Source organism: Phyllostomus discolor, chromosome 3 (assembly GCF_004126475.2).
Source record: "Phyllostomus discolor isolate MPI-MPIP mPhyDis1 chromosome 3, mPhyDis1.pri.v3, whole genome shotgun sequence".
Classification (NCBI taxonomy): domain Eukaryota; kingdom Metazoa; phylum Chordata; class Mammalia; order Chiroptera; family Phyllostomidae; genus Phyllostomus; species Phyllostomus discolor.
Genome location: NC_040905.2, coordinates 131,522,711 through 131,535,114, shown reverse-complemented (window position 1 = coordinate 131,535,114; position 12,404 = coordinate 131,522,711). Strand labels below are relative to the sequence as shown.

The window sequence follows — 12,404 nt, the reverse complement described above, 5'->3', positions numbered from 1 at the left end:
GTGTGTGAGAGAATGAAGTTCCACAATGGTAATAAAGCTCAGAAAGATAGTAAAATGTACCAAGACCAGGGAAGAATGCTGTGTGGGAATGGGAACAATAATATGAAAATAAATATATGATCTGAATAAAAGGAATAAAGAGTAAAAGACCAAAAGCAAAAGAATAAAAAGTAAAAGACATACAAATACAGGTGAAGTGAAGGAAGAGAAATTAAAATGCAATATGAAAGGGAGAACAAAAAAACAGTCAAACAATTAAATGAAACAAACAAAACTAAGAAAACTAAATGGAAGGAAGAGAAATAAAATTAATAAAATAATAATAAAATAATAATAATAATAACAAAAAATAAAAAGTAAAAAACAAAATGCAAGTTCTGTAGGATAGTAAAGTGAATTTTGTCTCAGTTGTTGGCATTAGCCTTCTGGATCTGTCTTGATACTTTCACAGCTCCAGGTCTTATTGTCTTACACTTGGAAGAAAGAAAGAAAAAAAATGCCTCCTGTTGACTTTGAACCCACCAAGCAGGTTCTGCTGGTCTTCCTGGATGTTGCAGGTAGAGGGGGACTGGGCTCCATTTTTTTTTCCTTTCCTGTGGTTCTGTGTTAGGGGCTCAGTCTGAGCTCCAATATTCTCGGGTGTCCAACCTCCAGCCCAAGCCCTCAGAGCACTGTGTGACCCCCCTCACTGTCCATATGCACTAGGCCAGCACCATTAATACACCTTGTTGTGCTACTCTTTGATTAGTCCATGAGGTGCACCGATTGGGAGCAACTCACGCCCCTCCTCCCTTTTTGCTGGCCTGGGCACTAAGCATTTGTAAAGTCCCTTTAGGGCAATTTAGTTCCCCTATTAAATTAAGTCTCTCTGGGGACTCCTACCCCTCTGAGCCACTGCTGCCCCACTTTGATCAGTCCATGAGGAGCCCTGATTTGGAGCAAATCATGCCCCTCCTCCTTCCTCTTTGCTGGCCCTGCTGAAGCACGAGAGTTCCTTGAACAGTGGCCGGGCCTTTTTTTTTTTTTTTTTGTAAATTTACCTTAGTTACATCCACTGTTCTTAACAAGCCCCCAGCTTTGCACGCAGCCCAACTTTTTCATCCATGTGGAGACCATCTGGGTCAAGGTCCATCATGGTACCACTCTTCTTCCATCTCCAGGTGTCACCCAGCTCCCCAGTTTCTCTGGTACTGTCCCAGCCAGCGGCCACAGTCCTAGCAGGGGAACACTGCCTCTGTGCATCTCCCACTGCATCTTTATTCCCCCAAGCAACTTCAAGCATCCAGGTCTTTCCTGGTGCAGGACTGCATTCCCTGCTCTGAGAGGGGGAGGGGTCCAAAGTTACAATTGCTGATCCAGCTCTCTTCCAAAGCTCCTGCAGCAGCCACTGTTCTGGCACCAGGATCCAGGCCATGGACCACAGCTGCCTTGGTCCCCATGCAGGTCCCAGGGAACTTTCTGTCCCTACACAAACTCCTTACTGTCTATTTTTCAACATCCTTTGCAATCTTTGGCTTTCAAACTTCATATAAGCTGGGATTCTGTTGGCTGTTCACTCTGTTCTTCAGAAGATTGGCTAGGTGTTCCAGCTGGGCACAGGGAGAAGTGGGTTCTGCCCCCACCTACCTCACCGCCATCTTCCCTAAATGTTTTTAAAATAATTTTTTCTGAAAGATTTTATTTATTTATTTTTAGAGAGAGGGGAAGGAAGGGAGAAAGAGAGTGAGAGAATAATTGATATGTGTGAGAAACGTTAATCAGTTGCCTCTTGCACATGCCCCAACAGGGGACTAGGACCACAACACAGGCATGTCTAATACAAGATATTTTATTAAACTTGACAAAACAATTCAAAATTTCATTATAAAACATAAAATACAAGAAAGAAACCAAGAGAGTTTTCAAAAGAAGAAATAAAGGAAAAATGTTCCTGCCAGATGTGAAAACATGACTAATCAGCATACATAACATGATACATTACACACAGCCTAACAGTGAAATATTGGCACCTAGTTGGACACATGAAACAATGGAATGAAACTGAGATTCCTAGAACAGTCACAATGGAAAGTTAGATCCTTGTCACACATGATACAAAAATAAGTTCCTTGTAGAGTAAAAGTATCTATACAAATACTTAAAAGTATAGAAGTACAATTTATAAAACTGGGGTAGAAAAGACCTTAAAGAAGATACAAAGCACAGAAATGATAAGACTATGATAAATCTGAATACATGTAAATTTTAAACTTCTATACAACAAAATACTATAAACAAGGTAAAAAGGTGAGAGAATACATATATACATGTCTACAAAGGGTTTATAATCAGATACGTATTTTCTTTAACTTCTTTAAATCAACTTTTAAAAATAGACAAACAATCCAGTGGGTAATTAGACAAAGGATATGAGCATCTCTATATCATACAAATGGCTGATTAATAATATAAAAATATTTTCATCTTTACTAATAATCATAGAAATTAATTAAAACATCTATGATGCAACATTTTATCTTTCTCAGATTGATTTTCTCTGTTTGGCATATACCATTGAAAAGAGAATACATTGATGCAGCTTTTTGTCAGAGGGTGCATTTTGGCAAGTATCTATTGTTATTTTTAATGTACAAACCTAGAGTAGAATACATTGTCACTGGTCAGTATTCACCCCACTTCACTGTAAAAGGAATTCCCATGTCCATCCATAGCGATGAGACTTCCAGGGCTTCCTCTTGGCCAAGAATACATCCTGTTTGTAAGACTTAAAATTTCAAGTACTGCCTTGACATCTTAAAGCCTGAATGAGTCCCAAAGATCTAATTGTGAGTTATCCTGCTGTCAACAGATGTACCCCACCCAAACCACAGGGAAGGTTCCCTACCCAGCTAGGTCCACTGTCAGCCAGACCAGCTGCATCCCACATGGTTCTCAACCAAATGGGTTTCACCTCTCTCCTGGACAATGGATTATTTAAACAAGTGAATCACACCCTCCCTTGGGAATAAGGGAGCACCTCACCCTCTTGTTGCTATGAAGGCAGTCTTCCACAGCTCTGCTGGCTCACCCCACATCTCTCACCTCCTCCACATGGTACTTTCCCAGGCTGGGAGTAAATGTGACTAACAAAGTGCTGTCCATTTCACCTAGCCAGTCATTGTGTGTTTGGCCATCTCATACTATTCAACAACAGGGTAAATGGGAAGTATTCAGAACATATCCCAGCCTCATAGACATTGGGCCAGGCCATAAGACATTCATCCTCTCCAAGCAGCAGCATTAAGGGGTATATTAGTTTGCTCCAGCTGCCATAACAAAGTAACACAGACTAGGTGGCTAAAACAACAAAAACTTAATCTCTCTTATTTCTGGAGACTGAAACTCCAATATCCAGGTATCAGCAGGATTGGTTTCTTCTGAGGCTTCTCTCCTTGATGTGGAGATGTTGTCTCCTGTGTTCTCATGTGGTCGCCCCTCTGTGTGTGTCTGTGTCCTAATCTCTTCTTCTAATAAGGACACTAATCGAATGGAAATAGGGTCCACCTCATTTTACCTTAATTACCTCTTTATAAAGACCCTTTCTTCAAATACAGTCACATTCTGAGGTCCTCTTAAGAGGTGTGCACGCTGGAAAACACTTGCAATTGGGAGAGACACAGAGGTGCATAGCAGATTCACAATGCTGCACTCTGTGTATTCCTGAAAAATTGGAAGCACTTTAAATTTCCTCAGTAAGGACCTGTCAAAACAGAAGCAAACACACAATGTGAGACCATGCAGTAATGAAAAATAATTGGAACTTCTGCATTTAATGTTAATGCATTGTGTATTAACAAGCTTAGCTCTTGAATAACAATACACAACATGACTCCACTTATAAAATAAGTAAATGAACACATTAGGTACAACTATAAAATGTTTATATGTCCACAAAGAGCTGTGTATATGCACAGAACAAAGGTTTGGAAGTTTGCTCACTAAAAAATTAAAGAATTACTTCCATTGAGGGAAATTGGTGATCAAAAGAAACTCCTGCTTTGGCTGGGTGGATCAGTTGGTTGAAGCATAGTCCCATACACCAAAATATTGTGGGTTTGATTCCTGTTTAGGGTACATACCTAGGTTGTGGGTTCAATCCCTGGTCAAGGCACATATTCGATGTTTCTTTCTCATACCAATCTCTCTCTTCCCCAACCCCTGCCTTCTTCTCTCTCTAAAATCAATAAACATGCTCTCAGGTGAAGATTGAAAAAATAATAAATTTTTTAAAAAGGAACTTCTACCCAATATGAGAGTATTTAAAATAAATGAAATAAAGAAACTCTTCTGGAAAGTGAGTGGAAGAGCTCTGTGGACCCTCCCTTAGAAAAAGAGTCATAACTAGTATGGATGAGAAAAAGGGGTTGTAAGGAAAGTAACCTTACAGACTGATCTGATCATAAATTCCCAACTGGGCAGGTCATGGGAGGTATTCATGCCCCATTATAACTTCTTTAGTAAAATGCTTTAAGCCTGCCCTGTCCTCTGTTCTTGTGCATCTAGGTGAATACATCTTTGAAATACTAGAAGTAATACCCCTCGAAGTGGGTAGTAACCCTCAAGAGAGCACATAATCTTGTTAATCATCCTGTAATCTAATCCCCATCTTACTTTTTCCAATCCTCCTTATGTCCTCCTCTTTAATTTCAAATGCATGAAAGAAGCTACAAAGCTGTTATTCATGGGAGCACTTACGATCTTGCTCCCCAGCATATCTTGGCTCAAATAAACTCATAAAAATTTTCTACAGGTTTGAATGTTTCTTAGATCAACTCTAGAGAAAATTATATATTAACAAAAACAAAAGTTCAACCACTTGAAGTCTCCAGAAATAGTGCTAAGGTCATAGAGCAAATGGAGAAACATTTATTCAAGAGAATGTACTAAATCTTGGCAACAAGAGAAATAGTCTGTCCTCTATTTCAGTGTCTTTGATTATATTTTGCTTGTTTCTTTGTTTTGTTGACAGTGTCCAGAGGGGAGAGGAGAGGGAATTTCAGGGGAGAATGGGAAGGGTTTATAGGAACAAATTTAAAGGACACATGGACAAAAACTAGGGGGAGAGTGGTAATGGGAGGGAAGTGGGGATGGAAGGGTGGGTGGGCTGGAATGGGAGTAAAAGAAAGAAAACTTTATTTGAACAATGATTAAAATTAAAAAAATGCAAACTAAAAAAAAAGAGAGAAATAGTCTGTTCCTTTTGAGCGATGGAATACTCCTACCCCTCCCTCAGTTCTGTGTGACTAGTGCAGCTAAATGGGTAATGAGGCCAAGAAGATGGGACTCCCTCTACCCCACCTCCCCACCAGGGAACACATAGCTTCCTGGGAGGGGAGGACCACCAGCATTTGCATGCCCCAGCTCTGTGTTGCAGAAACTCTATTCCAGGCAAGCACAGTCAAGAAGTCTGAGTCTGCCTCTCTGTACTCACTTCTAGGGCAGAAACTCCCCTTTGGGGGTGGGGGGGGTGGGGAGACAGGCTAGGAATTTCAGGTCCCAATCACCCTCACCCCTTACCAAATATAGGGCAGAATTTCTACACTAGAAGAAACCCAGGTAGATGAGGGGCTGCTGCTCATGTTTTATGTTTGATCACAGAGCAGGGTATCAGTCTGAGAGAAGCAGAGTACTCTTCTGGCCACAGGTTCCAGAACAGTGGCACAGTGTCATCATGGAGCAGAAGCATGCCATATGGATAGAGTACTTTGTGATGATCCTTAAGGGGATAGATTTTATTTAGAAAAGTGACAAGGCAGTTCAAGCATAAAGGCATTGTTTAAAAAAAACAAGAGAGAGAGATTTGGTGATAAGCAATTAAAAACAGACTGGGACCTCTATGATAGCAATGAATGAAACAACACACAGGCTAGAAATTTAACAAAGGGGATCATTGAAACAGACACTAGAACCATCCAGGGTCTGAACAAGCTCTAAAGACAGACCCTAAAGATTATGAAAATGCTTAACTTTCACTGAGTCAGACTGTTGGAGCAAGGTGCTGTTGAAAATAATATAATATTCAGCAGTGGGGGCAAACAGTTGATATCTAGTAATACCAAAAAAGGAAGATCAGCCAGAAGCTTAAAAGTAAGATCACAGAAGGAGATAAAGAGAGTCCAACTAAAACCACTGCCACCTGTGAGCATGCCCAAGGCTATGCCTCTGCATAGTGACATCACAGAATGTACACTACAAAGGAATGCACTGTACTTAACTCATCCAGCCAAGTCACCATACAAATAAAGAAACAATCTGACAAGAACAAGCTTGGGGCCAGGTGGCTAGGGGTTGGGGTCAGTATCCAGACTACTGGAATATGTTATCTGAAATATCCCATTTTCAACAAAAATTATGGAATGTGCAAGAAACAAAACAAAACAAACCAAAACAAAACAAAAAAAAAAAAACAGAAAAATGGGACCTATATGCAGACAAAAAAGCAAGTAACAGAATTACCTTTGAGGCAGCTAGATTTTGGTTTTAGCAGATAAAGACCTCATAGCAGATATTATATTTATGGAGTGATTTTTGACACCCCCCCAAAAAAATCATGTTAAAGTTTCAATGCCAGTATCTCAGAATGTGACCATATTTGGAGATAAAATCTTTACAGAGACCATTAAAGTAAAATGAAGTTCTATAGTGGCCTAATCCAAAATGATTGGTGTCCTTGTAAGAAAAGGAAATTAGGACACAGACATGCACAGAGGGACAACCATGTGAGGTCACAGGGAAAAGATGGCTATCTACAAGTCAAGGAGAAAGGCCTGGAACAGATCCTTCTCTCATGGAACTCAGAAGAAACCAATACTTCTAATATCTTGATCTTAGACTTCTAGCACCTAGAACTATGGCAAAATGAATTGCTGTTGTTTAGACCATCAGTTTGCAGTCCTTTGTTACAGCGACCCTAATGAGCTAATACAAATATACTCAAAGAACTAAAGAAGCCCTGACTAGTACAGCTCACTTGGTTAGGGTGTCTCCAGTAAGCTGAAAGGTCATGGGTTGGAGTCCCAGTCAGGGCACATGCCTAGGTTGTGTGTTCTGTCCTGGTTGGGGAACATATGAGAGGTCCCCAGTCAGAGCCCATATAAGAGGCAAACTATCCAAACATCTATCTCACATCAATGCTTCTCTCCCTCTCTCTTCCTCCTTTCCCCTCTCCCTAAAAATCAATAAGCATGTCCTACAGTGAGGATAAAAAAAAACAAAGAACTACAGGAAACCCTGATTAAAGAATTAAAGAGGATTGGCTCTGGATGCTGTGACCCCACAGCTTCACAGTGTTGATCTTGCTCATCCATCCTCCACACCTCCAGAGGCAGTACAGCTGATCCTTGTCACGGGCGGGATTCTCTAAGTAGCTGCTACTGGCACAGGGTCCTGGTATAAGGTCAGCTGCACCATAATCCAGCTCACTACTCTCCAGTACAAGGCCTACTATGGAGGCCACTTAACTACTGGTCTTGCCCTAGGTTGCTGTACCAAATGGCCTTTCTACCCAATAATGACTGCTCACAAGTGTCCCAGGGGAGGCCATTTGATAGAGCAGCTAGGCTCCTATGATCCACTGCCCAAAAGTCATGGAGAGAAACTCGTTGTTCTCAACATAGACAGGATCTGGCATTAGATCAGCTGTGGGGCCCACTTCTGTAAACTTGTGGAAAAGCTTCTAGTTCTTTATGGCTTTTTCTGTCTGCATGCCATGATGATCACAAATGCTAAGAGACTGCCATGGAAACGAGTACAAGAAATCCTCTTAGCATCTCCAAAAACAGATACAGAGACTACCAAAACGAAGGTGAGCTGACTTCAATGAGCAAAGCTGTGAAAACAAGGTCAAAGTCCTCTTAAAATACTTGTGCAAAGCTATTAGTTTTATTAGATTTAGAGGTCAATAAAAGGCGCTTCTACATCATTCATGTTCTCCTGGCCTGGGCCTAGGTGCTAATTAGGTATTTCATCCTTTATCTAGGGAAACACAGTAGCTGTGGGGTAGGTGGACTTTTGGGTTGGGTCCTGGGTCTCTTATACAACTTTACCATCTGCTGCCTCCCAAAACTTTCCTGTTTCAAAGTCCTCAACCAACGTGTCCAAGGCCCATTCAAGTAATTTCTACCTTAATCAGTTATGGTCATCCCATAAGTTCAAGAACACTGTTACAGCCCTGGCCATTGTTGCTCAGTGAATTGGAGTGTTGTCCCATAGACCAAGAGGTCGCCGATTCGAATCCAGATCAGAGCACATACCCAGATTGTGGGTTCTATCCCCAGTGCATAGGAGAAGGCAACCAATCGATGTTTCCCTCTCTCTGCCTACCTCTCTTCCTCTCTTTTCTAGAAGCAATGAAAAAGTGTCCTGAGGTGAGTATTAAAGGAAAAAAAAAGAACACAGTTACTTTGCTCATTGTTTTAATAATTGCAGATTTATATTTCCTTGCTTAACACATAATCCCAAATTTACAAAGGTACATTTATTATGAGCTTTTAGGCTGTAATAGTCTACTTTTCAAAATGAGAAACTGAAAAAAGCTAATATTGTAAAGTGCCTACATGTATTCTAGGCCCTATAATGCAAAGTTATTTGTGAAATTTATAAGGTATTACAAAAGACAGAAAGGATTATCTCCATTTTATAGATGAGTAAGCTGAGGTTCAGAGCTGGTAACTTGCCCAACCCCACAGTTTAACAGTGGCAGAGCTGAGATTGAGACTCCAATGTGCTTACTTGGAGAGCCCTTTGCAGTACGTGTTGTTTTTAGTGTGGTGGCATGGGAGAGTAGGCAAGGATGAGGGACTTTTCAAATGTACACTTAAAAAGTCAGTAAAAGAATCAATTGTGTTTAGGTATCATGAGTTGGTAATATAAATGACTGGTTGTGCCAAAAAAACACAAAATATGACATTTTCTTCTCCACCCTAACCTGAGGATTCTACAACCACAAGCATGGATTAGATGGTTTTTGTGTATGTGCTAGATAATACAGATTTCAAGTTCTGGTGTCAGACTAGGATATAAGAGGTTTATAGAGAAGATTCTAAAGCCCTAACAATGTACCAACCTATTTTAGTCTCTGGATTTTATATTCTGAGAACAATTAATAGCCACCTCAAATTGTGGGGTGACCAAGGCTCCCCAGGGTTGTTACTGGTTGGCCTCCACTTGCTTTGAGGAGAGCAGACTTGGAAGGCAGGGCAAACAGAGAGAAACTGACTTTACCTGAGTTTGATCTTGAATATGAAAAGAGAAATGCTTTGAAATGACAAGAACTCTGGAAGTTTAAAAAACACCTTGGAGAGTTTGATGGGAGAAATTTAAATTGACAGAGCAGAAGAGAATGTGATTTTGAAAAGTATTGATCAATGAGGGGAACTTCTGTGAAATAAGTTAAGGTATTTTTTTTTTTTTGTGGTAGAGTTTCTGCTAGCTCATGTATACATTTTTGCCCTTGTCTATCTTGTCTAAGATCTGTACACACGTATTTCCTGAATGAGTTCACCCTCTCCCTGATTTCCAAAGTTATCTCTAGTCCCAGCCTTGCCTTGGATCTCCAGGCCTGTATTTCTCACCATGTCTTAGATTATTGCACCAACCTATGTTGCTACCACATTCAAATATAATATGCTCAAAATTCAGCTGTGTACTTTAAAGAATATTTAAAAAAGAAAAAAAACTTTTCTTTAGCAGCTTATATTTTTATTAAGATGAGGATTTGAGTCATGTTATTCTCCATCAAAATAGAAGGTGATTCAGGAGCTGGAGGGTGAATGGGAATGATTCTGCAATGTCAGATATAAAAGTTGTATTGATAAACAATGTTTTAAAGAAAAAAAAGAATTAAAGAAAGGTATTAACAACAGCCTTGCCAGAACATGGGGGAATAGGAGGGGCCGTGGAGGAGACTGAAAACTGCCCAAGGCAGGGCTATGGTGTTCTAGTAACCAAGCTCCTGCCTTGTGAACACTGCACCCCTGGTGTGTCCTGCTCCTGGAAGCAGATCCCCCATCCCCAGAAAAAAATGGTAGCAGGAGGAAGTCTTTCAGTAAGCATGTGGAAAGCTAGAAAGATAATTGGATATGGGAAAAAGCCCTCCTACCCACTTCTGGTACCTGATTGAGGGTGGGACCAGGAGAAGGCAGGCCATGTGCCATAGAATTTAGAGTGGTAGCAGAAGGAGGTGCTATACTGAAGAAATCTGTTAGTCTAGCCTGGGGGAAAGAAGGGATTAGTTATGTGCGAATGGGAGGTTGGAAGGGTAGGGGGGCGGGCAGACCCTCTCAAACAGCAAAGTTTGGCCTGGGAAAGCACCTGAACTGTCTCAGATGCTTGCTTTAATATAAATATTGTAAACCCAGGTAAAATAAGGGACACATGCCTACCCATCTCCCAAATCTACTGGCCAGTGCATTTGGGGGACCTTCTGGCCCTTGAAGCCATGTGGCCAATGGCAATGCAGGCCCACCTGTGGGTTTAGGGTAAGGAGTCTGAGGCTTCAAAGTGGCTGGGAGGAAAGCTGAGGTGTTTGGATGACCACCCAGTGGCTGCCTTGCAGCTCCCAAGGGATGGTACTTTAAATGGGGGGAAGAACTCTGGAGGCTGGCTTTGGTTTTGGTCTGACTGAGGATGGCTAGGGTTTCATCTAGGTTTCCGAGAGGGGATTGGGCTTTGATACAAGAGTCTTCCATTCTCTCAGACTGTGTAGCATTTGAATAAAGACCTCTTTCCTTTCTCACCAACCACTGTCTCTGGAATTAGCCTATTGGGGAAAACAAGTAACCAAACCACAAATTGGTTGGGCAATAGTATGATGACCATTACCTCATCAAATTAAAGATTAGAAAGCAGCCCTGGCTGGTGTGGCTCAGTGGATTGAGCATCAGCCTGTGAACCAAAGGATCACCAGTTTGATTCCAGTCAGGGCACATGCCTGGGTTGTGGGCCAGGTCCCCAGTGGGAGGCTCATGAGAGGCAACTGTATATTGACGTGTCTCTCCCTCTCTTTCTCACTCCCTTCCCCTCTGCCTAAAAATAAATAAAATAAATATTTTTTAAAATTAGAAATCTTATAAAAGAACCAAGTAGAAATTCTAGAGTTGAAAAGCATAGCTAACCAAACCAAGCAATTCCAGGCCTAGATATGCAACCAAAACAAGTAAAAACAGGTGCTCAAACAAATATATACACATATGTTTGTAGCAGCACTACTTACAATAGACAAAGTTAGAAACAACCTAAAAATGGACAAAAGGTAGAAAAAACCTAAGTATCTGTCAGTGAATGAATAGATAAAAATAGTGTGGTGTAAAGTGAAATTTGAGGGATATCAAAAGGAATAAAGTCCTAATACATACATACTAATACATATTACAATATGGATGAACCTCAAAAACATTATGCTAAGTAAAAAGAAACCAAACACAAAAGTTCACATATTATATTATTTTTTAGGTAAAATATATACAAACAGAAGAACAATCAGTGCTTGCACCATAGGTCTAGTGGGGGTGAGTTAATAGGAAACAACTACTTAAATGTTACAGGGTTTCTTTTAAAGGTGGTGGACATGTTGAAAAACTCAATAGAGGAGGTGGTTACACAACACTATGAATGTAGTATGGGCCATTAAATTGTTCACTGATATATGGTTAATTTTATGTTATGTGAATTTCAACTCAATTTAGACATATATACTTTATATATTTTTATATATTATATTTATATACATTGTATCTCTATATATTATATATATACACACACACACACACACATCTATGGAAAACTCATCAGAGACCTCAACAGTAATTTTAAGCTGGCAGAATATATATCCAGTCGACTTGAACATAGATCTATATAGGTTGTACAATTTTAAAAGAAAGGGGAATAAAGAGAAATGAACAAAGCCTCAGAGAAACAAAGGACATCATTTTGCACATCATCATGTGTATAATGGGAATACCAGAAGGAGACAAGAGATAGGCAAGCAGAAAAACTACTTGAAGAAATATTTGAAAATTCCCCCAATTTGATTTAAAAATTAATTTGCAAGTCCAAGAGGTATATAATAAATGGCATTGAAAACAAATAAAAAGAGAGCTAGACACAAGCCAAATGCAAAGAAGAAATACAGAAAGCAGCAAGAGAAAAACAACTCTGGCAAACAGGAAAACTACAATAAGATTAATAATTTCTCACCAGAAACAATGAAGGCTAGAAGGGAGTGGAGTGACATGGACAAAGAACTGAAGAAAAATGCTGTCAACAAAAAATCTTGTGTTCTGCAAACATGTCTGTTAAAAATGAAAGCAAAATAGGACTTTTGGCCAAGATAGAGACGTAGGTTGATACACATTGCCTCCTTGAAC

General features: G+C 40.2%; 1 pseudogene; it reads left to right on the top strand.

The window, feature by feature from the left end:
• Positions 1-496: 496 nt before the first annotated feature.
• Positions 497-7,946, top strand: LOC114512529 (annotated as a pseudogene).
• Positions 7,947-12,404: the final 4,458 nt, after the last annotated feature.